This window comes from Nothobranchius furzeri, chromosome 1, assembly GCF_043380555.1.
Source record: "Nothobranchius furzeri strain GRZ-AD chromosome 1, NfurGRZ-RIMD1, whole genome shotgun sequence".
NCBI classification, from domain to species: Eukaryota; Metazoa; Chordata; class Actinopteri; order Cyprinodontiformes; family Nothobranchiidae; genus Nothobranchius; species Nothobranchius furzeri.
In genome coordinates, this window is record NC_091741.1 from 77,928,555 (window position 1) to 77,951,844 (window position 23,290).

A 23,290-nucleotide genomic window follows, 5' to 3' on the forward strand; every position below is an offset into this window, starting at 1 on the left:
TGTCACTTTATCTTGCATGCGTTTCAAAAGTCCGACATTTTTCCATGTAAAGCCGGACGTACACTGTGCGACTTTTTCACTCGCAGCACTCAGCTTCAGCTCAAACTGTACGACTTCCTCGCAGAGCAGATCTCACGAGTCGTGTGCTCACACTGTACGACCCAGTTCTGGTATGCGACCTGACTGCTCACACTGTACGTCTGGTAGCAACACGTCGGCCCTAAAAATGTGCTAAAAATAGCAGTTTTTACTCAACACGTCAGAGTTTTTTGTCTTGTCTTTCCTGTTGTCCTTCGGGAGTGCTGCAGGAGGACACACAGGGATTTATGGGGGTTGGATGAGGAAAACGAAATAAAGAAAGTAAATCTGTGTTTTGTGATCAGTTTAATTTGACATGAACACGACAAACACGCTTTCTTGACAATCTTTGTGAGTAAAAAAAACGTGTAGAAACAAAAACGAACAGCGTGTGTTATTAGGGAAATAGCGAGCGACCGGCGTTGATGCAGGATTGCGCGCGCATGCGCCGTGAGCGGTTCTGATACTTTTTGGGTCGCAGCTGCTCACAGCGCCGCTTCAACAGTGCGATACCCTCACGAGGGACGAGCGAAATATTAAACACACCAGAGTGCGACCTCACGACTGCTGATCGGCGGCTGGTCACGTGGTGTTAATCGCCTCTCGTAACCCCCTGTACACTACACGACCGCTCGGCGCAAAACTCGCCCCGATGTCGTGGCTTCTCGCACGACTGGAAAATCGGCTCAAAAAAGTGAAAAAGTCGCACAGTGTACGCCCGGCTTAAGATTTGGACAACCGTCTGTTGTGACACCTGACAGTCTCTCCCATTTCAATCCCAGAGTGTCCGTGCACGCATTTACCTCTGTAGAAACATCACTCCCTGTCGTTGTCCCTTTCATCGACCGCATTGCTGCCCGCTCCTCTGTGAGCTTGAAGTCCGTTATCCCCGGACAAATACGAGCAGCTGGGCTGTGTCCCGGACATCACAGCTCCCGTCTAATGAGAAAAAGTCAAAACTTGCCACTTCACGTTGCAGCTGAAGCTCCAGGTTCCCCGCAATGTCCTCGATCCTCCTGGTCACGGTTCGCCTGGACAGCGGGATTTGCTCAAATGCGCCTTTTTTTTCAGGGCATATTAGTGCGGCAGAGTCCACCATGCACTCTTTGACAAACTCTCCCTCCGAAAACGGCTTGCTGTTTTTAGCTATTTTGTGGGATATCACAAAGCTGGTCCTGGCTGCTGCATCCCTGGATGTGTGAAGCTTAGTAAAACAGCCTTGCTGCTTTTGCAACTTTGCAAGCAAAGCTTCGGATGTCCATGCCCTCTCAGCTCTCAGCATCAGACAAGTTCTTGTATTTTTCCGAGTGTTTCTTGTCGTAATGCCGACTCAAATTGTAGTCCTTAAACACGGCAATCTCCTCCCCGCAAACCAAACACACGGCTTTACCTCCGACTTCAGTAAAAAAAATACTTAGCAGTCCAATTTTTGTTGAAAATCCTGCATTCGGCATCTTTCTTTTTCTTTTTTTTTTTTTTTTGCATGAGCGGACATTTCTCAGGCTACAATCACCATGTCAACCGCGGGCACTTGTTGCTATACGTATTGCGTCATTGTGCACGTAAAAAACAACTTCAAAATAAAAGCAATGCAGCCTTAGCCCATGCATGAGGTAAAATGAGAAAATACATTTATTTTGTAATTTCCAATTAACCTTACGCGGGCCGGTCAAAGTCAACCAAAGGGCCGGATGTGGCCCGCGGGCCGTAAAATGCCCAGGTCTGCCATATAAGCTGGTAGCGGCCGTCATTTTGTTTACATCGAGCGCACCATGAGCCACGTGAAACAGGTGTTGTGGGAAATAATGTTCCCCTGAAATATTCTGTTTCCCTTAGGCAGTCAAGAGCAAATATTTTCAAATTCACAGAACTTATTGTCCATTATGAAGACTAGTCTATCTCAAATAAAAGATGGTTAAACTGAGTGAGACTACATCCTTTTACATAACTTTCAAAAATGATAAATAAGCTTGCTGCAAAAGAGTGAACAAGAATGTTTTTACTGTATCGTTTTTATTGTTTTTAGGAAGAAATAAAGATAAAAAAATCACAAGCATAACATTATTACATCACATTACATCATTTTCCTGTACAAGTTCATCACAAATGTTGTGAAAATAGCCAGAAGTGTGATCTCCCGACACGGGGGACAGAATATTTCAGGGGAACACAATTTCTCACAACACCTGACCTCCCGGCTGACGTCACCCCTCCTCCGTGTGTGAATCGTGACCGCTTCAATAACAGATCTAGCTTGCTTCCTTCAGAACTGGTAGGTTCATAATTTTTTAAAGAGGTCGAGTAGCTTGTTTTAAGCTTTGTGTGGGTTAGGCTAGACAGGTTGGAAATAGATTATACAGTCAAACTCATGAGTGAGCCATCGTAGCTGCAATACTTTCTCTGAACTGCATGGCGCTAAAGAGTTGCATTTTTTCATCATGATTTCAATGGATTTCACACATAGGGCCTTTAAGGAAAATTAAAAAGGTTTTCAAACAGTAAGATTTATTTCCAAGAACCATCAACAGGGCAAAGAAGTGATCAATCAAAAACACATTTTCTTTTATTTTGAGTCCAGTTCAGTCAACACCAGCCTGTATACATGACTGAATATGAGTTTTTTTTCTGCTCTTGTTTTCAGTATGTTTAATTTTTTTTTACTTTTTAAATGTTGGAAGCATAAAACAGTCTGAAGAATTTGATGATCCAAACATGGGAGCAGTAAGTGTTTGCGATGTTTCATGAAATAATGTATGGAATGGATACGAAGGGTCTTTTCTCTTTCTTTCATCAAAGCTCTTTGGCTTGTGCTTTTGAATAAGAGCTATAGACACAACTTTTCTTCGGAAAGGACAGCCCATCAAATGCAGAATCTAAAGCAGTGGCATGCCATTGTTTGAACTTAACACCAGAAATGTATTTTATTTTAATTTTAAAAGACGGTTGGCCCATTTCAAAGCCTGTGTGGTTTTCTACAACTTTCAGTAACAAAATAATCCAAATTATTCTGAATTATATCTGAACTCAATAATTAACCTGATGCAGGATAAAACAATTCCTGTGCGCCACCCCAGGGTTTCACTTACAAAGGCGTAGCCATGGCGGGCCGCCACGGCTGAAATCTTACCGCCACGCCTACAAGATCCCAAGTTTTATTTATTTATTTTTGCGCTGTTTCCCGAAGAAGCAGCGGGAACTATGTTGTCGCTTGTGATCACAGCCGGCGGGCAGCAAGAAGAAAGGAGCAGGCAGAGCAAGGTGCAGTTACAGCATAAGTTACTGAGTTTAAAATTAGAAAGGTAGCAGTGGATATAATGCTTTTTGGTTTACATGTTTCAGTAGCATTAAGATAAACGAGTGTTGACGATCTTGACAGGGTTTCCTCCAGTGCTTATTAGGCCAGGTTTTCCTCCCCCCACCAGGCTAAGCATCACTTATTCATGTAAAATGTATTTATTTTTTCATGTCTGACTTTAACCGCATCTAATACTGTATTACGGCGTGAGCGCAACAGTGACAACTTAAGGTCGATGCGTGAGCAGCCTGAGAGGTTGGGTGTTTCATCTGAACCCTTAAAACCTCCAGCAGGCTACGGTGCACTTTTAACGTGTTAGCGCGCGGCGCTAACAACTTAGTGACGTGACATGTCTCGGAGAAAGCGTAAAAACACGTTGGACGCTTCTTCTGGAGCGGGAAAATAACGCTTCTTCTTAAGCAGAGCACGACGTTGCCTCTGCTCGTTCACGGCCGAGCCGGTACTGGACTGGGCTCGATATCTGACCCAGCACACCCACTGGGTCGTTGGAGCTGCCCCGTGACTGCCCGATGGGAAACCAGTGGGTTTCATCAGACTCGTAAAGTTTCTTGTTTTTGCTGGGGACCCCATGTATTTTACCGCTCCCTCCTGCAGTCTTCCCCTATTAACATTTAAAATGATTCTGTAAATTCTGTGTATCAATAGAAAAAATCTCTGCCTCTTCCAGCTGCAGTAAATGTAATTTACAAATAATAAATAAGAGGTGCATTAATCTGTGTACCTCCTTTGATCCGCATTAGTGTTATTCTCAGCACCAGAACAGTGAAGCAACTAAAGATTCCTGAGTTTGTTAGTAATTTTATTTATTAGGTGCATCCGACCTGTTCTATTTTTCTCTGAAATGAGATCAAATCAGTGCTTCTATGGGTCGTCTCCAATATGCACTGGAAAATTTTACTTTATTTAGAGACATGTCATAATTTCTCCCCAAGCCCCCCCCCCCCCCCCCCCACACCACCACCACCACCACCACCACCACTACCACCACCACGACCACGGCTGGAAAAATTCCTAGGGGAAACACTGCACCCCCACTCCTCCACCACCACCATTTGGATATGTTTTGATTGACTTGTGGAATATTATAAAAAAAATAATGTTCACTAATCTGTTTTCAGACTCTGTTATAAACATTCTTACATTTATTGTTGCATTTTGCATTAATAATATTATTCAGAAACTGCACAAGACTGGATATGAATACAATTGCGTCTGTTAACATGAGTCCACTCAGCCAGAGCTAAAATAAAACTATGCTTTAAAGGTTTGACACAGTTTCATGACTGGGATGTCTCAGTATGACCTTGCATTTTTGGAACCACAAAGTCAGATAAACCAAAACAGCTATAGGTTTGACATTGCTTAGTCATAAAAGCCACTTTCCCTGACCCTCAAACAACTCTTTCAAGTTGTCAGGACAGAAATGCAAAAATGTATTCACCACTGCCCTTTGAAATAAAATCCTGTCTGCCCAAAGGAAGAACTGCATGCCCACACACTCAAGCAGACAAACACAATGAAAAGGAAGGTCGTGTATCATAGCATATTTTTTTTGTTTGACTTGTCACATTCAGAGAGAATGAAGTCGGCCAATCCGAACACCTGGGATGTTGCATCATCCAAACCATTGTTTTTAAAGAAAAAGACCTGCCAAATCAAGCAGTTTCTGACAATGCGTTCAGGATTTTGTCAGTTTTTAATCTTTGCGCAGTTTTTTTTCTAAATGCATTTACATCTGATATTCATGAGATTCTTCTGTACCCACTTTTAAAAGTCTACAGCAAAAATGACAGATTACAATGCAATATATAATGCTAAGTCATCATTTTATATTGTGCATTTTCTATGACTCTTGTACTAGTAATCAACTGCCTTTCCTGACCTATGACATGCAGGCGCCAGCCATGGCAATGAAAACCAAACCATTCTCTCCCATCAACTACTACCAGCTCCTCTGGTGAGAACCCAAAACATTCCAAGGCCAGCCTAGGAATACAATCCCTCCATGTTCTGGATCGACCGGAGGGCATCCTGGCTGGAACACCTCCACCAGGATGCATTCTAACCAAATATCCAAACTAGTTCAGTAGTCTCAATGTGGAGGACAACCAGCTGTACTCAGAGTCCTTCCTGAATGTCCAAGCTCTGTACACTATCTTTAAGTCTGAGCCTGGCAACTCTGGTAAGGAAACGGAAGTTACGGTGTAACTATGGTTCTGTGAGTTCCTGGATGACTGCCAGTGGCAGTAAACAGTGGATGTATCTCCTCACGCTCTGCGCAGGTCGAGCACTAATGTAAACAAAGTCATGCACGTGACACGTAGCGCACCTGGTCGCGAGTCTATAAATTACGCGCCGATAGCTACCTTCGGGTCTCCCGGGATCTTCTCGCCCGAGAAGTTCCGAGTGACCACTCTGACTGGCAGTCATCCAGGAACTCACAGAACCATAGTTATACCGTAACTTCCGTTCTGTTTCGTTCCCTCCTGACTGCCAGTGGCAGTAAACAGAGTGAATGACTTATGCCAGCAGTGTCACGAGGAACGTAAAACTTACCCCCACTCTGGAGGTAGCCACCAGAGGCAGCACCGCCGAAGCGAGCATGGACCCGTGGTCAACGTTGAGGCGGTAGAAACGTGCAAACGTGCACGGAGTTGCCCAGGACACCGCCGCACAGATGTCCGCCAGTGGCACACCTCTCATCACCGCCCAGGATGTAGTAACACTCCTTGTGGAATGGCATACAATCCCAGGGGGAGCCACTGCCGCATAAGCCATCGCAATGGCATCCAAGACCCAATGCAACGGCCTCGGCTTCGAAAGGGCTCGACCACTGTTCGCTCCTCCGTGACAGACAAACAGCTGGTTCGACTGCCGGACAGTGATTGTGGCCACAATATAGAGCTGCAGTGCCTGGACCGGGCACAGCAAATTCGTCCGCCATTGTCCCTCCTGATGAAATGGGGGAGGGAAATACGCCCCCAGCTCGATTGCGGCATTTACGTAGGCAGAGGGCAGAACTTTGGGAAGAAAGGCAGCGTTGGACCACAGCGTCACCCCCGGCCCATCTGCCTTCCACCGCAGGCAGGCGGGGTTGATGTCCAGTGCGTGCAGCTCACTGACCCATTTAGCCTTTGTCACTGCTAAGAGAAAGACGTTTTTCACAGACACCACTTCCAATGGGGCGGTAGTCATTGGCTCAAGGGGTGGCCCACACAGGGCCTGCAGGACCAGGGGAAGGTCCCAAGCAGGTGCCGGCCTGCACAAGGGAGGACGCAACCTTCTCACGCCCAGCAGAAACTGGGTCACCAAATAGTGAGCCTCAACGCTCCTGCCATCCAGTAAGAGGTGGTTGGCCGAAATAGCCGCCAGGTGTACCTTAAGGGCCGAGGCATCCCGGCCCTTGTCAAACAGGTGCCGGAGGTACCGCAGAACCTCATGCAGGGAACAAGAACCAGGGTCCACGTCCCTGCCGGAACATCAGGTAGAGAATCGCTGCCAACAGCGAGCGTACGTGGCCCTTGTAGACGGAGCCCTGGCACTATCCAGCACCTGCCGGATGGAGAGCTCTAAGCCGACTGGGGGCTGCCTGCACCCCTCAATGGCCACACAGTGAGCCGAAGATCATCTGGGGACGGATGCCAAATCCTCCCCTCCATCTGAGACAGGAGGTCCCGTCTGGCCGGCAACCGCCACGGCTCCCCGTTCAACAGACTGAGAAGCAATGAAAACCAGACCCTCATGGGCCAGTCTGGCACCACCAGAAGGACCTCGCGTGATGAGTCTCTCGCCCGATGGAGGGTCGGTAAGATCAACGGGAAAGGTGGGGAAGCGTACAGCCGAACCAACGGCCAGGCATTGGCGAGGGCGTCCATCCCCAGTGGGGTGTCGGCCTCTGCCAGGGAGAACCACAAGGGGCAATACGTGCTGCTCCTTGAGGTGAACAGATCCACCTGGGCCTCTCCAAACTGATGCCACACCCTCTGCACCACCTGAGGGTGCAACCTCCATTCCCCCGGGGGAAGATCCCCGCCGAGACAGGCAATCTGCCACCGAGTTTCTCCACCCCTGAAGGTGCAGCGCCCTGATGGAGGGCAAGCGAGGGTAAGCCTAGGTCAACAGCGTCTGAGCCTCCCTCAACGATCGCAATGACCTGGTGTCTCCCTGATAGGGTTGTCACGGTAACCGGTATAACGGTAAACCCCGGTAAAAAAGTTGACAATAAAAATAACCGTCCAGTTTTTAAAAAACTAAATTATCTCGGTGGGTTTACCGTGGCCGCGGTTTCGGCGAGGTGACCCTTACCAGCCACCGTCGCTTCAGCTGAAGTTCCCGCGGCGCGCACACGCACTTTTTAGTTTGCAACGGCACCAAAACTTTGAAGCTGAAATAATGGCCGAAGGAGGAGACGGCAGCGCCCAGGACATCCATCAGCCCTCAAAGAAGACTAAATCGGAAGTATGGGCATATGTTGGATTTCTGAAAAATGCTGAGGGACAGTTAATAGAAGACTGCTATCCCGTTTGCAGAACGTGCAGGAAACAAGTGTCTGCAAAAGGCAGCAACGCTTCGAATCTAATGGCACATCTGCGTGACCATTACCCACGTCTCTACAGCCAGTGCAAGGTAAGTTAACATTAGCATTTTAGCTTAAATGCGTGACGTGAGGACTTTTGGTTGAGGGAGAATGCAACGAGTCACTATATACTGCAGCCGCAGCGTCCTCTGCCAGCATTTAAACCGTGTCCCGGACACCCTGTTGCTGGATGAATCATCTTATTTGTTGATGATGAAGAGATATACAATTAGTTCCTTGTCATTGATTTGTTTACTAATTCAATGCCATTTATACTTGAACATTTGGATTTGATTACATAGTGTAGTAGTTATTTTAGTAATTTGTTTAAAGTGGCTATTTATTTTAAATACATATTTTTTAAGGTTGACTTGTACAGTGCTCAAGTCAAGTGTGGACTGGAGTTTTAGATTTTCATTTTGATAATGAAGAAAACAAGTATATGAGAAAACAAGTGGTGTTTCTTTGATTTGTTTACATATTGTTTATGTTTTGAATGTTTGGATTTGTATAATTTAAACCTGCACTGACTACTGTAACATGTTCCAGAAAAAGAAGCTGTTTGTTCCTTTACTTGTGAAAAGTTGCACTTTTGCTAAGGCTTTGTGTTATTTTAGGTTTAATAAACACTGTTAAACCTTTTCAGAACTATTTCAGTTTGTGTAGAACAGGACTATCCATGCTTTCTGAACATATGCAACACCGTTTAAAAAATACCGCAATAATACCGAAAACCGTGATATTTTGGTCACAATAACCGTGAGGTTAAATTTTCATACCGTGACAACCCTACTCCCTGATGGTTTATGTGGAACACCGCCGAGGTGCTGTCCTTCCGGACGAGCATGTGCTTGCCCCGCAGAAAGGGCAAGAAGCACCTCAGCACCAAGTAGACGGTCTTCAATTCCAGGACATTGATGTGAAGCCGTGCCTGACGGGGGCTCCACAACCCCTGGACCAACCTGCACTGCCAATGCGCCCCCCACCCCCGGGGTGACGCATCCGTCGTGACCACCACCCATCTGGAACACAGAGACTCAGGTAGGTGACATCGTCCCAACAACGCAAAAGAGCCACACAGCTGCTCGTGACCTCGAGCTCGACCCGTTGGTGTCGCTGGGGATCCAGGCGGAAGCCGTTGAACTACCTCTGCAAGGGCTGAAGGTGGAGCAGCCCGAGAGGCACCATTGCAGAAACCAAGACCAGCATCCCCAACAGTAGTAGCCACACCTGGACCGGGGATGCTGCCCCAAGGCGAAAGGCCCAGAGCAAAGACCGAATCCGGATCCTCCTCTGCTCGGTCATCCTCGCCCGCATGGCCATAGAATCTATGGCAGTGCCAATAAAGTCCGCCCGCTGAGTCGGAGCCAGAGAACTCTTCTACAGGTTCACCTCGACATGGGCAAGGACACTGGCCGTGACCAGACCCACTTTGCGACACGACGGCGCACAGACGAGCCAGTCGTCGAGATATGGTAAGACCTTCAACCCCGCCCGAAACAGGGGGCTCAGGGCTGCCTTCACGCACCATGTGAAAACTCGAGGGGCGAGAGACAAGCCGAATGGCAGAACCAGAAACTGGTACACCCTCCCGAGGAAAGAAAACCACAGGTATTTTCTGTGCCCCGGATGGATCGGGACATGAAAGTATGCATCCTTGAGATCTATTGTTGTGAACCACTTCCCTGGACAAACCAGCTGAAGGAAATCGCGAGTCCGAAGGATGCTGAAGGGCAGCACCTTCAGGGACCGATTGAGACCCCTGAGGTCCAGTACCGGCCGCAGGGACCAGTCCTTCTTTCGTACCAAGAAATACGTTGAATAAAAGCCGTCTGCCTGCAAAAGCGGTGGAACGACCTCTATGGCCCGTTTGTCCAGGAGACCATCTATTTCCTGCATCAGGATGCTGACCCGTGCAGGATCTGTGACCGAAGTCACCCTGACCCCCGAAGGGGGTGGGGGTCGACTGCGGAACTGCAACCTGTAGCCCTAGGATATGGTTCGAACCACCCAAGCGTCTCCGCATTAGAGGGCCAGGTGCTGTGGTGAAAATCTGCCCGCCCGCCAGCCCACGGCCCTCATGCCATGTCCTGACGCCTGTTCGAGGCCCTGGGGGGGCAACGGCCCCTGTCCTGCCCCAAGGATCCCTGGGGCAGTGGCTGACCAGCCCCCGAGCGTCTCCAAGTCCCTGCCACAGCCGCGGTCTGCTGGGTGACCTGCAAGGGGGCAGCCGGACGAAACCGGCGCCGAGGGTCCCGTGCCCCTCGTGGTCTGGACTGTGGCATGGGGAGGACCCCTGCCCCGCTGCACCCACTACAGGCCTCTGCGGCCTGTCTGGACTGTGGCCGACATTTCAACGCCCTCTCAGCCTTGGGCCCGAACAACTGGCCCGGCACCACGGGCAGTCCGCGCAGGCTCTGTCGGCAGTCATCCAACACCGGGGCCTGCGCCAACCAGACCTGACGGTGAGCCAATACCAGTGTGCCCAACAGCCGACCAAGCTCCCTGGACATCAGCCCAAACACTTGCAGGGCTGCGTCGTTTGTATCGCCCAGTGCCGTCCCAGCTGCGCCCGACTGCAGCATCTGGGACTGGGCTAGCAACAGCACCGACAGCGAATTGCTGGTGCGCGCCATATTTGCCCCAATGCCGTAAGCCCGGCACAGTAAGCTGTCGGTCACCCGATACTGGGTGCTCGGACAGCGGACCCTGTCCCTCAATGCCTCATCCGGGGAGATCACCAAAGAAGCAACACAGTGGTCCACTGGAGGCATGCGGGCCAACCCGTAGGTTCCTGCCTCCTGCATCCATGCCAGGGTCCTGGCATTCCTACCGTGGTGGGAGAGCTGCCTCGGGTCCCCCCAGCACAGCTGCACCTCCTCCACAAAGGCCGGTGATGGTGGGACCTGAAATGGGGGCGCCGCCGGAGCCCGGCGGAAGAAGGGTTTCCCCACCGGACGGGCCACCGGCACGTCGTCCAGTCCAAACCTGGCCAGTGCCGCTCGCAAAATTGCCCGCAACTGGCAGGGGTCCTCTGCCAGCTCCGAACTTGAGACATCCCCGAGTCACCATGACCTCCCAGGCCCGGGGGTTCCACTACCAGCCCCTGACCACGACCCGGAGAGGGGCCCTCCTCCCTGAGGGACTGAAACTCGGAATTTGATGCCCTCATAGTGATACGGTTGTCCGAGACCCCCTTGTCCGGGGCTCTGGTCAGCAGCTCTTTGAGCCACCTCTGCCCGCAAAGTGTCCACTTCCTGGCGAGAGGGGTGCGCCACATGCCGCTTCTTGCGCCTCGGGCTGCCTTGTTCCTCAGCCGGTCCATCCCTCCGTCTCCCGGAACACGGATGAGGGATACCAGGGGGCGGCAGGTCTGACTCAAACAGGAGGCACTCTACTTGACGTAGCCTGTCCTCCCGCACCGCCAGCGGCAAAATGCTGCAGTTCATGCATGGGTCAGTCAGCGCCTCTCTGAGGTGACCGACGCCCAGACACTTTGGACATAAGTCGTGGCCGTCCTCCACCTGGAGGGGAGCTCCGCATGACGTACACGCCAACATCCCTACTGATGTGGGAGATGCCAGCGAGTACACAGGAACGAGCGAGGACTTATATGAAAACTGAAGAATGCGATTCAGTCCTGGAGTTGTTGAACAACACACAATGTGTGTGTCGGCTGGGTAATCCGAGCGTGACACCTCCACAGTCAGAACGTCCAGCCCCACTTAGCTGTAGCGCTCGCCGGCCGCACCCCCCCTCCCCTTTCCACAGGGGAAAACAGCAACCGCCAGCGAGCCCTATCCGAGCCGGCAGCGGCGGTCCGAACGGCCCCGGCCGTACTGCCCGCTCTCGGTAACAATCAACAGATAACCGCGTCAATCCACCGCCCCAGAGGGCTCCCCTGAGCGCTCTGACCGCACGGTCTCGGGCAGGATGACGCCAAATAGTTAGTGTACTCACCTCTAGACCGACAAGATCCGAATCACGGACTTACGGAGCGATTGACCCGCGAAGCACGCCAGGTCAACAGCGAGAAAATCAAAGAGACCCGAACGTAGATATTGGCGCGTAATTTATAGACTCGCGACCAGGTGCGCTATGTGTCACGTGCGTGACTTTGTTTACATTAGTACTCGACCTAATCAGAGCGCGAGGAGATACATCCACTCTGTTTACTGCCACTGGCAGTCAGGAGGGAACGAAACAGAACTCAAATTGGCTGCTCTGGTTACTTTGGTCATTACCAAAAAGCTCATGACAGCTGGTGAGGGTTGGAACAAAGATTAAGATAATCACTTTCTGGCTTTGAACTGGTCTTTTTTGATGGGAAAAAGGAGCAGTATCAGAATGCTTGCAAATGCTGCCCCATTCTGCCTGTTGATCCCCACTTCCTTCTTCCTTTGTGAACAAGACCCCAATATACTCAAATGTCTCTTCTTGAGGTAAGACCCTGACTCAGACCCTGACCCTGACTATTAGGCAACATGGTCTACGATTAGAAAGTGTTGATTGCCATCAGCTGCTTCACACTTGGCTACAAACCTTGCAGCAAGAGTTAAAGATCACAGTTTGAAGGAGTTTAGAAGTAACTCCCATGCCCCATCTAGCACCCTAGTTAAGGTAAAGTGCTGGTCTACAGTTCCATGGCCACAACAAAACAACATTGTTCCTCATCAATACCTACTTCCACTTATTGACTGGTCTCTACTCTCTAGTACCTTGGAGTAAAATATTTCCGAAGAGGATGAGAGTGGATCACCACCTGTTCTGCCACTCCACATGCATGGCCCCCATAGCCACAGAGGTGTCTCAGCCAGAATTCTGCTACTGTAGTTATTTGACTGCATCAGAAACATAAGCTCCAGAGGAAGGTTGATCCTACCCTAGGTATTCAGGGTCTGGGTCCACCCTGGAATGAGTGTTGGTGTGTTATATGATTTCATGAAGTAAATTTCAGCAATTTTATTATGATTGTTAGCAGCTTCTCAATCAAAACAGAACCCTGTGATAATTACTAACCAGCTTTGGTGTCTATTGTACATTAAATGGCACTCAGGTTTTGGAAAATTATATATTTCTCCAAAGCTGTGACTTTAATAATGGATAACATAAAGTTTATGTCATAAAACAAATGTTTTGAGGGAATCCCAACTTAATTTTATTGTAAAAAAGAAAACTGTGCATTGTTTTTAACTTTATTCATTTCATTCGAGCAATCCAGTTGTGAGTTTTAGGTACTTTCGTACTTTCGTTTTTGAAAATTACTTTTTATCATGAGGAAATAAAACATAGACACAGTTTTAAACACTCAATTAGATGTTTTTAAAGTGCAATCATCTTGAAAAATAAACTATATCTTTAACTGTCAAATTCAGATTTTGTCATGGTGGTGGCTGTAATTGCGTTTCATCTTGTCTTTAGTCTTCATGCAGGAAAAATGTGTTTATTTAACTAGATAGTTTTGCTGAAACATCAAAACCCCATAAAAAACTTAAATTCAGAATATTGATTGTGAAAAGGAGACATTTTCTCAAACTTGTCTTTTTATTCCTTTTTTCTGTTTAACAGATGAGTCTGCTGACCTTTAAAAATGACGACTATTTAGCTAACGAACTAAACACATTCATATAACAGGTAGAAATTGAAAGGCTGAATAAACTTCAGTCGCCTCATAAAAACAATGGAAAGCATCCAAAAGGCACCAAACCATAGCCACTACTCCACATGGTAATGCAACTGTTCTGTCTCTATTACTTAGCAACATGTTATGAAGATTATTTTATAACAATTTAATTTCTCTTCCACCATCTTAACTCCTGCTGGTTCTCCTTTTATTGCATTTTAGATCTGGGACTGTAATATAAAGTCTCATTAGAGTAATAACACCAATTGTATAGAACCTCTTCCTGCGAGGACATACCTGCCTCAGAATCTGTTAAATTACCTATTTGTTATCAAATGTGTAGACGGATACAACTTGTTCTGAATCGAGAGTGTGTAGGGTGTTTTTCTGATCTTTATCCTAATGAGCTTTAATGAGATAAGCTCCCCTCCCCAATTAGTACTCCCTCAGCATGTCAGACTTTAAATGTAAGTTGTGATCAATGGGAGACAGATGAACCATTGACTTTTCCTCTAGGCTAAAAATATTGGACACCATTTTGTGGGGACTCTTGTCCCAAATGATTCCAAATTCTACAGCTCATTATGGAGCCAACACCACCATATATATGGGGTAAATGGCTACTAATAAATGAGATAATGAAAACAAATGTTCATAAGAGTGTGATTTGGATTTAAGTTTTCTTGGATGCTTTTTGGTACCAATGATGGAAAAAAAAAACTGAAAATGATGAAGGAATACTGTCTTCATTACTTGGTTTAAACATGTTACAGAAATAATTAATGCTCGCTGTACGTGTATAAAGTAAACATTTACGTACACATTTTCAATGTTGACTGTTGCACGGAAAATTGAACAAAAATTTTGTATAAAACTATTTATATTTAGTAATAAATACAGATGTTTGCAAAAACAGCAGTCTGCTTGGTTGAGTGGTAAAAAATATCAAATTATTAAGACGCTCTATCAATAGCAGTGTGAAAACTGGGCAGTAAAACATAACAGGTGAAACTGATAAAGGAACAAGTTACGGTCAAAACTTAACATACATATATATATATATATATATATATATATATATATATATATATATTAGGGGTTGTATCAACTAGTCGACTAATCGACTTCACTGCTCTGTAGTGACTTTTTATGCCATTCATCGACTAGTCGCTGTCACGTGATAATGACCGACAAGATGCTGTCCTCGGAAAAGACAGCAGGTGACGAGCCCCTGCCCATTGGGAGGTGACTCGCTGTGCCAGAGCGTCTGTATCTGATGCCCGCTGTAAAAGGGACATTTGACCGAATTGTGACCTTTACCCTCTTGCAATGTAACCTTTCCCTCACCCCCATCCTAACCTTAACCAGCTTGCGCATGCAAAGCTCTGATCATTGACGCGCTCCAGACATCTGCGTCCTGAGCACGGCCACAATAACATTATCAAATTAGGTGTCGCCATCTCAAAAACAAAATGTAACACGCGATCGTTTATGCCGGCTCATTTCCTTTAATATTTTCTTTCTTTTATTTGTGCCTGTTACGTGGAGCGGAGCGCATCACCTGTTTTGTCCTCCGGTCACGCACCTCACTGGTGCGGCCGGCGCGCACATGATGGAAGTACCATCATGAGAGAACAAGACCCTCCCTCCATGGCGTAGTGTTGATGATTGACTACATATTTATCAAAATGACTAATAAGATGTGATACTTCCATATAAATATGAACTATCAATTTGATCTTTCAATGTTTAATCAGAAGATTATTGTAACTTTACTTATCCAGGGACCGTAAACACACTTCGTATTAATTCAGACAAGAGTCAAGCATATAGTTTATAAAAATGATTTTTTTTCCCCTAAACTAATAATTATACATGACAAGTATGAATGAAATGATGGATATGAAGTGATTTAATGGGATGGATGAGATGTTGTAATGAAAGCTACGATGTTTTAGCAAAACCTTTCTTAAGTATCTGAGAGTAGTTGTGACGTCTGGGTTGTAAAAGAATTTGGCTGTATGTTTGTTAAACTACCAGTTTGTTTACAAAAACCATCCAACGCAATCTGTTGAGTCTACGATACCCTCTGTGTAGAGATCCCTGTTCAGATCCAGGGGGTCATGAGGTTGGGATGGACATGGACCTCGAGGTACCAGAAAACCCACAGATTAGCTCCTATAGGACCCGTCTAGTCTGAGATCTCTCCAGGTCACGACAGGAAGCTGGAATGCCTGTTTGCATTTAAGGCTGTTTGTTGGCTCTTAGAAGAGCCGTTTTTCTGATATCAGCCGCAGCGTTGCCGAGAGGCTTTGACCTGAGGTCAAAAGATGGGATGGTTTCAAAATGCCTTTTCCTGAATTGGTCGGTTCGAGAGTCAGCGAGAAACTGAATTGATCGGGAAGTAATTCCTGTTTTATTAGAATCACATTGCTTGTCAATTTGGCAAATCAGAATCTGACACGTTTGAAGGTTTTATCAAAACATTTCTCAGACGTCCCGCCTTCCTTCAGATACAAAGATGGTTAACCCCTTGTGAGAGCATGTTTTAAAACAGTTTTGTGAAGTGGATGTTAACATTAATAGTGATCTTATTATAATCTGCATGAGTGTAGATATTGAGTTAACTCGTTAAATCAAACACATACTGATCTGGTGTAGGTAAGACCTGAAATAGATCCGTGCAGGAACAATATTAATTTTAAAGCCAACATTGTTTAAAGCACAGGTTATTCAAACATTTGATTTAAATATCATGTTCATTCAACACTTATGGTTTTTCCAACTTATACGTTTTAAAGTCACGTTGGAACATCGAGTAGGTTGACATTTATTTAGACTGCGGATGCAGCACTCAGGCTCCTGTATGAGACGTTGGGTGAGAATGTTTTGTCTTCTTGTACGGTAACAAGAACTGGGCTGAACTTTCTGGATTTGGAGGCCAGACAGATGGTGGGCTTATGCCTGCAAATGAAAGGTTAGTTTCTAGTCAATTTGTTGGTGAAAATTTAACCTTTGATATGTTTCAATGGGATGTACCACAGACAGATAAATTAAGTGGCTGATATCAAGAAATCCTACCAATGGCTAGAAAAAGCTGGTCTGAAGGACAGCACAGAGGCACTTATCATGGCTGCACAGGAACAGGCCATGAACACCAGAGCAAGAGAGGCCGAGATCTGCCACACCAGATAAGACCCAAGGTGTAGGCTATGTAGAGGCCCCTGAGACAATTCAATCAATCAATCAATCAATCAATCAATCAATCAATCAATCAATCAATCAATCAATCAATCAATCAATCAAATTTTATTTGTATAGCACCTTCTACAACATTATCGGAAGCCCAAGGTGCTGAACAACATCATTAAAGGAAAAACATTCCCAGTACATGGGCATAAAAGCTGGATAAAAACATAAAATCATAAAATACCAAGCAAACACTATTACAGATAAAGAGAGATATCGGAATAAGACTAATCGATAAAAAACAAATGTTGGACAAAATAAAATCAAGCATCTGGGTTAAAAAGAATAGTTAAAACCACAATTCACCACATAACTGCAGGGTGTGAGATGCAGGCAGGGAAAGCATGGAACGCCACAACACCCTAAGATGGTTGAGAAGGAGAGAGCCAAGCTCCTGTGGGACTTCCAGATCCGGACTGACAAAATGATAATGGAGAACCAACCGGACATTGTGGTGGTGGACAAACAACAGAGGACAGCTGCTGTGGTTGATATAGCAATAGCAAGTGATGGAAACATCAGGAAAAAGGAACAGGAGAAACTAGAGAAGTACCAGAGCCTCAAAGATGAACTTGAGAAAGCCTGGAGAGTGAAGACATCAGTGGGGCCCGTGGCCATCGGGGCACTCAGGCCAGTTAGTCCCAGACCAGAGGAGTAGCTAAAGCAGATCCCAGAGAAAACATCAGACATCTCAGTCCAGAAAAGTGTTGTTGTAGGAACAGCTAAGATACTGCACAGAACCCTTAAGCTTAGAGGACCCGAGCTTGGAAGGATGAGACCACCCGCGGAGGGTGAGATGGGAATTTTTTTTATATATAATCATTGCAACAAGCTGGTGATAAACTACCTGCATGTAACTGCTGTTTGCATAGTTTTGCATAAAGTTGTAAATGATATACATTCAAATTTTGAGCACTCCTAGTAGAATTAGCAATGTCTACCAAAGGGTACGAGGTGCATAAGGTATGCTGTGATAAGATGATATCTGGTGTTAAATCTGTCTAAATTTAAACATAAATCCATTTCACAGTGTAGTGATTACCATGTTTATTTATTTTGGTACAGAGAACCATCTGGAGCATTTGGTAGCTGGAAAGTGTGTTTTGGGAAAGTCATCTTTCAAAAGCATTTTGGAAAATGAAAAGCTCTTGGAGTTCTCATGCTAGCCTTGTGCATGCGTAGGTTTTCTGTGTACTCTGGCTTCTTCCCACTGATGAATAACATTCAGATTAAATTAGCACTAGTGCTAATTGTGTTCATTAATGGTTGTTTGTCTATGAGTGGCCCTGTGATAGACAGGTGACCTATCTAGGGTGGGCCTTTGCCTCTGGAGATGAATGCCAGTTCCCTGAACAGAAATGAGCAAGCCTAGAGAATGGATGGAGATGGGTTGGTGGATAGATGGGTAGCAGGTTGGTTATAGCTATGGGAAATTTGGAAAGCAATTTAGCTTAAAATGTTTTTCATGCCTTTTAACAATGTTCTAACCTAATACATCTATAAGTATATTGTGTAGATTACAAAAAAAAAAAGATTAAAGTTGTTCTCTCACATTTGTCTAAAAACCTCTGATAATCAGATGGTCCAATAGTTATTGGCGTTCTCACCGAACTGCCGTACTTTTCTGGCTCCTCCATCCATTTAGCAACAGAACACCACTTTAGTAATATCAGAGAATGAACTGCCGGCTCCTACCACTTCAACATTAGGACAAACTACCAGAGTCCCCAAAAGAAAAATACTGTTAGAAGTCACGGACAACAAAAGACATTTGGACATAAAAAACAGCAACTGGTGTTTAGCGCCATCTTGTTTCTGGTTTCTTTTCTGGTGGAGACGGATCCAGGGAAGATACTCAAGGGGAGGGATGAGTATTCCTCTGAGCTTGTTTTCAGATTTGCTATAATGGCTTTAAAAGTGTTTTGACATTCAACAAGTCTGGTCATCCACCAATGAATAAGAAATATATCCAGATATTATTTAATACTTTAAGTAGAACAAACCTGCTTCTATTCAGTCAGAAAAAACTTCATGGTTTAGCTCTGATGTCGTGAACTAATATAATCTATGATAAAAGCATCTCCAGGGGTCACCAACTCCAGTTCTCCAGGGCTACCATCCTACACATTTAACATATTTTCTGCTATAACTCTCTCAAAGTAAAGAATGTATTCACCTCTTTAACAAGTTGAGCTCTATAGAGTCCTGTTAATTACTCATTCATTTAAACCATGTGTTGAAACAAGGAAACATCTGACATTGATCAAAGACTGGAGTTGGTGACCCCCTATGAAGGCTTTCCTCCGTATGATGTGGAACGCTGGAGGCAAGATGAGGCACAAATACATTTGCAGCTTTGCTATTAAAATCTATATACATTTGAACAACAAGAAAAGTGTATGTAAACAAGCAGGGACTGTTGGCAGCTAAGAGCATGGGACCTGGTGTGTTGGAAACAGTTGCATCTCATTAATGAGATTCAGGAATGTCCGTGCTTTTACCTCAGCCAGCGGGCTTACTCAGTCTCATCTGCAAGTTGTTTCACTGTGAGGGGTGGAAAGAAGGGAAGAAGAGGAGAAGGGACAGATGTATTTTGGTACCAACATGGCACAGACATTTTACTGTAGACATCTGTGACACATACTGAAAGCTTCTGCCAGTTAAAAAGACTGATCACATTTTTAAGTTGAGTCAGACACCTTAAGTCACTCTGGATTCTGACAATGGTTAAAAAGAGCCACAGAAGATGAGATTGTAAGAAAAAAAAGCTTTAAAATTACTCAGAGAATGTGTTGAACATACAGGGATGTCAAGATGACAGAAGAAGTCTAATTTCCATTAAACTGGGTTACATGATAAGCAACTTGTAAAAATGCTGAAAATGATATTAATTATTGTTGCATTAGTCCACCACATACCCTTGCAAAAAATAGTTGTACAGCAATTACAAGTCAATGAAATGGTGCACATTTAAAAAAAGAAAAAGTTTGAGACTAATGAACTCATACAGAGGATGATTACTTAATGGTGCGGCTAGTTTTCCCCACGCTACTTCTGTTTTCATTCACATTTTGTTTAAATCGTCAAAATGGTGCAAAAAGTTTGTTTTCCCCCTCATTTTATAACTGTAAAATATATTTTCACACAAAAGACTGTGGGGGGAAAAGTGAACTTCAACATAATTTAGTATTTCAGATCATTTGAAGTGACTTTTGTTCACCTTCAACGTTGTCAGTGAATGAATATGAATCATAGAAGTGTAATGCTATAATTGTTTTATTCTCTAAAGATCACACTGTAATCCTTTAGCATACTGTCTAACCAACAAGGGAAAGAGCTGCACGCACACACACACACACACACACACACACACACACACACACACACACACACACACACACACACACACACACACACACACACACACACACACACACACACACACACACACACACACACACACACGCACACACACATTGGGTAGCAGTCTCCTGAGAGAGCTGGGAGCCAGGCATGTAGAGTGTAGTTAGGTCATACCGACCAGCGTGAGCAACGATGCCTCATGTCTGTCTGACACACAAGCAGGATGAAATTTCAGTGATGAAATAGGAGAGTGTGAAAAAGACTGAAATGAAAACTACAACAAAAATCAAAACATAAAACCAAATGAAACGCTCTTGTGTGACCCTTGAAAGACAACATATGGGATGGGTGAAATACAGTAGGCAAGTGACTTTGCCCAAAGCACTTTAACATTTAGCTCATTGCTTTGGTGACAAGTGTTGATAAGTTACCTTCCCTCTGTGATCTCAGGGTCACCATTGTCCGGAAAGAGGACCAACATAAAACCTACTCTATAGACGCTCTGTATGCTTCTGTATTCATACACAACTGAGAGGTTGGAATGTTATTGAAAACCAATTAGACGTGCTGTGGGTTATGTGTTACAGGAAACAAACAATAGCACATTAGGTGTGTGGTTAAAGTACTTGTCATCCAGCTTTCAGTACGTCACGGTTTGTGTGTGCCATTAAAGATGCTGCAGTAAACAGTCCTAGGGTGGTGAGGCTTTAACAGAATTAAATTTGATTAGAAATGTGTATTTTTTATTTAGCATTGTGTTTACAGCTTGTCTAATAATCTGTGTGCATACACGTGAAATGAGAATAGAATTTCTGGCAAATTTAAGTGGTTAATTATATAATTGTGCACCTGCTACTGCACATGCATTGTCCTTGTTACTATGCAGTATGTTGCTCTTACTATTCCTGTCTTCCTCTTCAGTCATTCTTGACAGTTGGCCAGCATCAAGCAGCTTCCGAAGTGACTCCACTAAACAGAAAAGTTATGACATGGAGAAGACGCAAAACCGAGCCAGTCGGAGGGATATCTAGCAACCAGGTTATGAGGATGGACAAACGAGATTAGATTGCCTCTTTCCACGATGCTCCTTCTCATGATGTTGCTTCATCTCTTCATACCTGTTTAATTTTTTATGTTTATCAAGCATTATTTGGTTCTCTGAGGAGTATGGGCATGAACCTTTCTGTCTGACACGGCTGGAGATGGCTCAGCAGTAATTGTGAAAAGCCAGAGAGTGAGGGAAGAACATGTCTCAGTGTGTGTGTATGTATAAAGGGAAGGAGAGGAGGAGAGAGGAAAGGAAAGGGTGGGGAGGTGCAGAGCAAGGCAGAGAGGGTGCATGTTTGAGGGAGGGTGGAGGAAAATGAGAGGGAGAGAGAAAGAGACGCACAGCGGGAGAACAAGCAACTCGCCTCATTCCGCTGCTTTCTCAGCATCCGTTCTGTGAGATCCTATTCCGGAGAGGAGCGAGCTACATAACACGCAAATTGGGAAGGAGGAGAGGATAAAATCCATTGATGAGGGTGGATTTTGTGGAGAATAACGCAAGATCAGGGCTCAGTGGCATCCAGTGTCACCTCCTACAGCTTTGTCAGAGGTGTGTGAAAGTTTCCAGCTTTTGGGGGGAGGACACCCTCCCCTTGATGTGCGGATGAACAGCAGATGCTGAATTTCACTCTGAACGCAGGAGGAGAGCTGCGAGGACCGGCTGGATTCACTTGCAGTGGAGCTGGTATCGTGCAATAGAAGAGATCATACAGTTTCCACCCCCCCCTCTCCTCTTCCTTTTTTTATCCTCTTGCTCAGTCGCTCACACACACACGTTTTCCGGCAGAATTCGTGAAATTATTTTACTGAGCCAAGGTGGAATACTAGGAGGGAGCAACCCAGAAGAACCAGGAAAGTATAAGGAAATGGATTACATTCAAAACAAATTGAAGGACATCTAGTTCACATAAAAGTAAGTTTTAATCTGAAACGTGAATTTTGGTTGTGATTCTGAGAGACTTGCATGATTTTTGTTTTCTCTGCTGTGGAGCAGCATAGAGTTCTTTTATGTGACGACTTTTCATGTGGACTATGAGCTTTTGGGTGATATTTGAAGGTAAGGAATAAGCATCAGTTTGGTTTGATATATTGGTTTTTAAGAATACCAAAAAATTCATAATGAAAAAGATGAGGAAATAGCTATTCTTCCATTATATCAGTCTCACAGAAGGCACAAAGTTAGGAAACACGTCTTATCAATAGAATATCATTCCATGGCTTACAGAGAGCATGATTGTTTTTTGATTGCTACTGGCAGGCTACTCCCTTCTGCAGAGAAGAATGTATCTATGTGTATCTGCATACTTGTGCCTGTGTTAGCTGAGAAAGGAGATACCTGTCTGCAATACAATTCATCTCTTTCCACCCGTGGTACTCTGGGGTTATTACCAGGGGAGGTTGCTTGTGAGGGGCATAATTGCGGCAGTTGTTTGCCCTGGTTTTTGTAACATCATGAATTTGTGAAGAGGCAATTACTTTTGATCGGTAGCCCTATTTACATCCATAAAGGTGGCTTTTATGCATTTTGAAAGCTACCTTGTTGTTTTTTTTATCTCTATGGACAGAGTACTGATTGTGTCCAGCTTTGCACTATCTCAGACGCCCTACTCTTTATCCTCACTCTCAGTTTCAGTCTGTTATCTTCTGGTCAAGCAATGCATCTCTTTCCAAGTGTCCCTGTTCTTTGTTTCCTTTGCTTATTTTTCTGCCCCAAAAAGAGAAGTAGATGAAGTATTGATTTTTGTCTTTAATGTCTCTCACTCGCCAAGTTTTCTTTTCAAAATTAAATCAAGACTCCTTAAGGAATCTATGTCTCTTCTTTTTCAAAGAGTGAATATACTGCCACCTTAATCAATACCCGGCAGTGCAAGTGCAAAGCTAACTCCTTTTGTAACACAGTGGTTGAAATATTTATTTCATGAACATCCTGTCGCCCCCCTGAAATATTTAAATTAATTGAATAATGGATAACTTGTCTGGGCTGTCACAGCTCTGTTTTTGGCATGGACAGATGCTTATTAAGCTACCCCTTCATGTA

General features: G+C 45.1%; 2 protein-coding genes across 6 annotated transcripts in view; both read left to right on the forward strand.

Annotated features, from left to right (window-relative positions):
• LOC139069653 (uncharacterized) overlaps positions 1 to 23,290 on the forward strand; it is an 816,187-nt gene that overhangs the window by 389,785 nt on the left and 403,112 nt on the right. The gene's annotated exons all lie outside the window — the stretch shown is intronic.
• lingo2 (leucine rich repeat and Ig domain containing 2) overlaps positions 21,548 to 23,290 on the forward strand; it is a 327,190-nt gene continuing 325,447 nt past the window's right edge. For all 5 annotated transcript variants that reach the window (XM_070550375.1, XM_070550376.1, XM_070550372.1 and 2 more), the window contains exon 1: positions 21,548 to 22,165. The gene's annotated coding sequence lies outside the window, so the exon portion shown is untranslated. The remainder of the gene's footprint in view (positions 22,166 to 23,290) is intronic.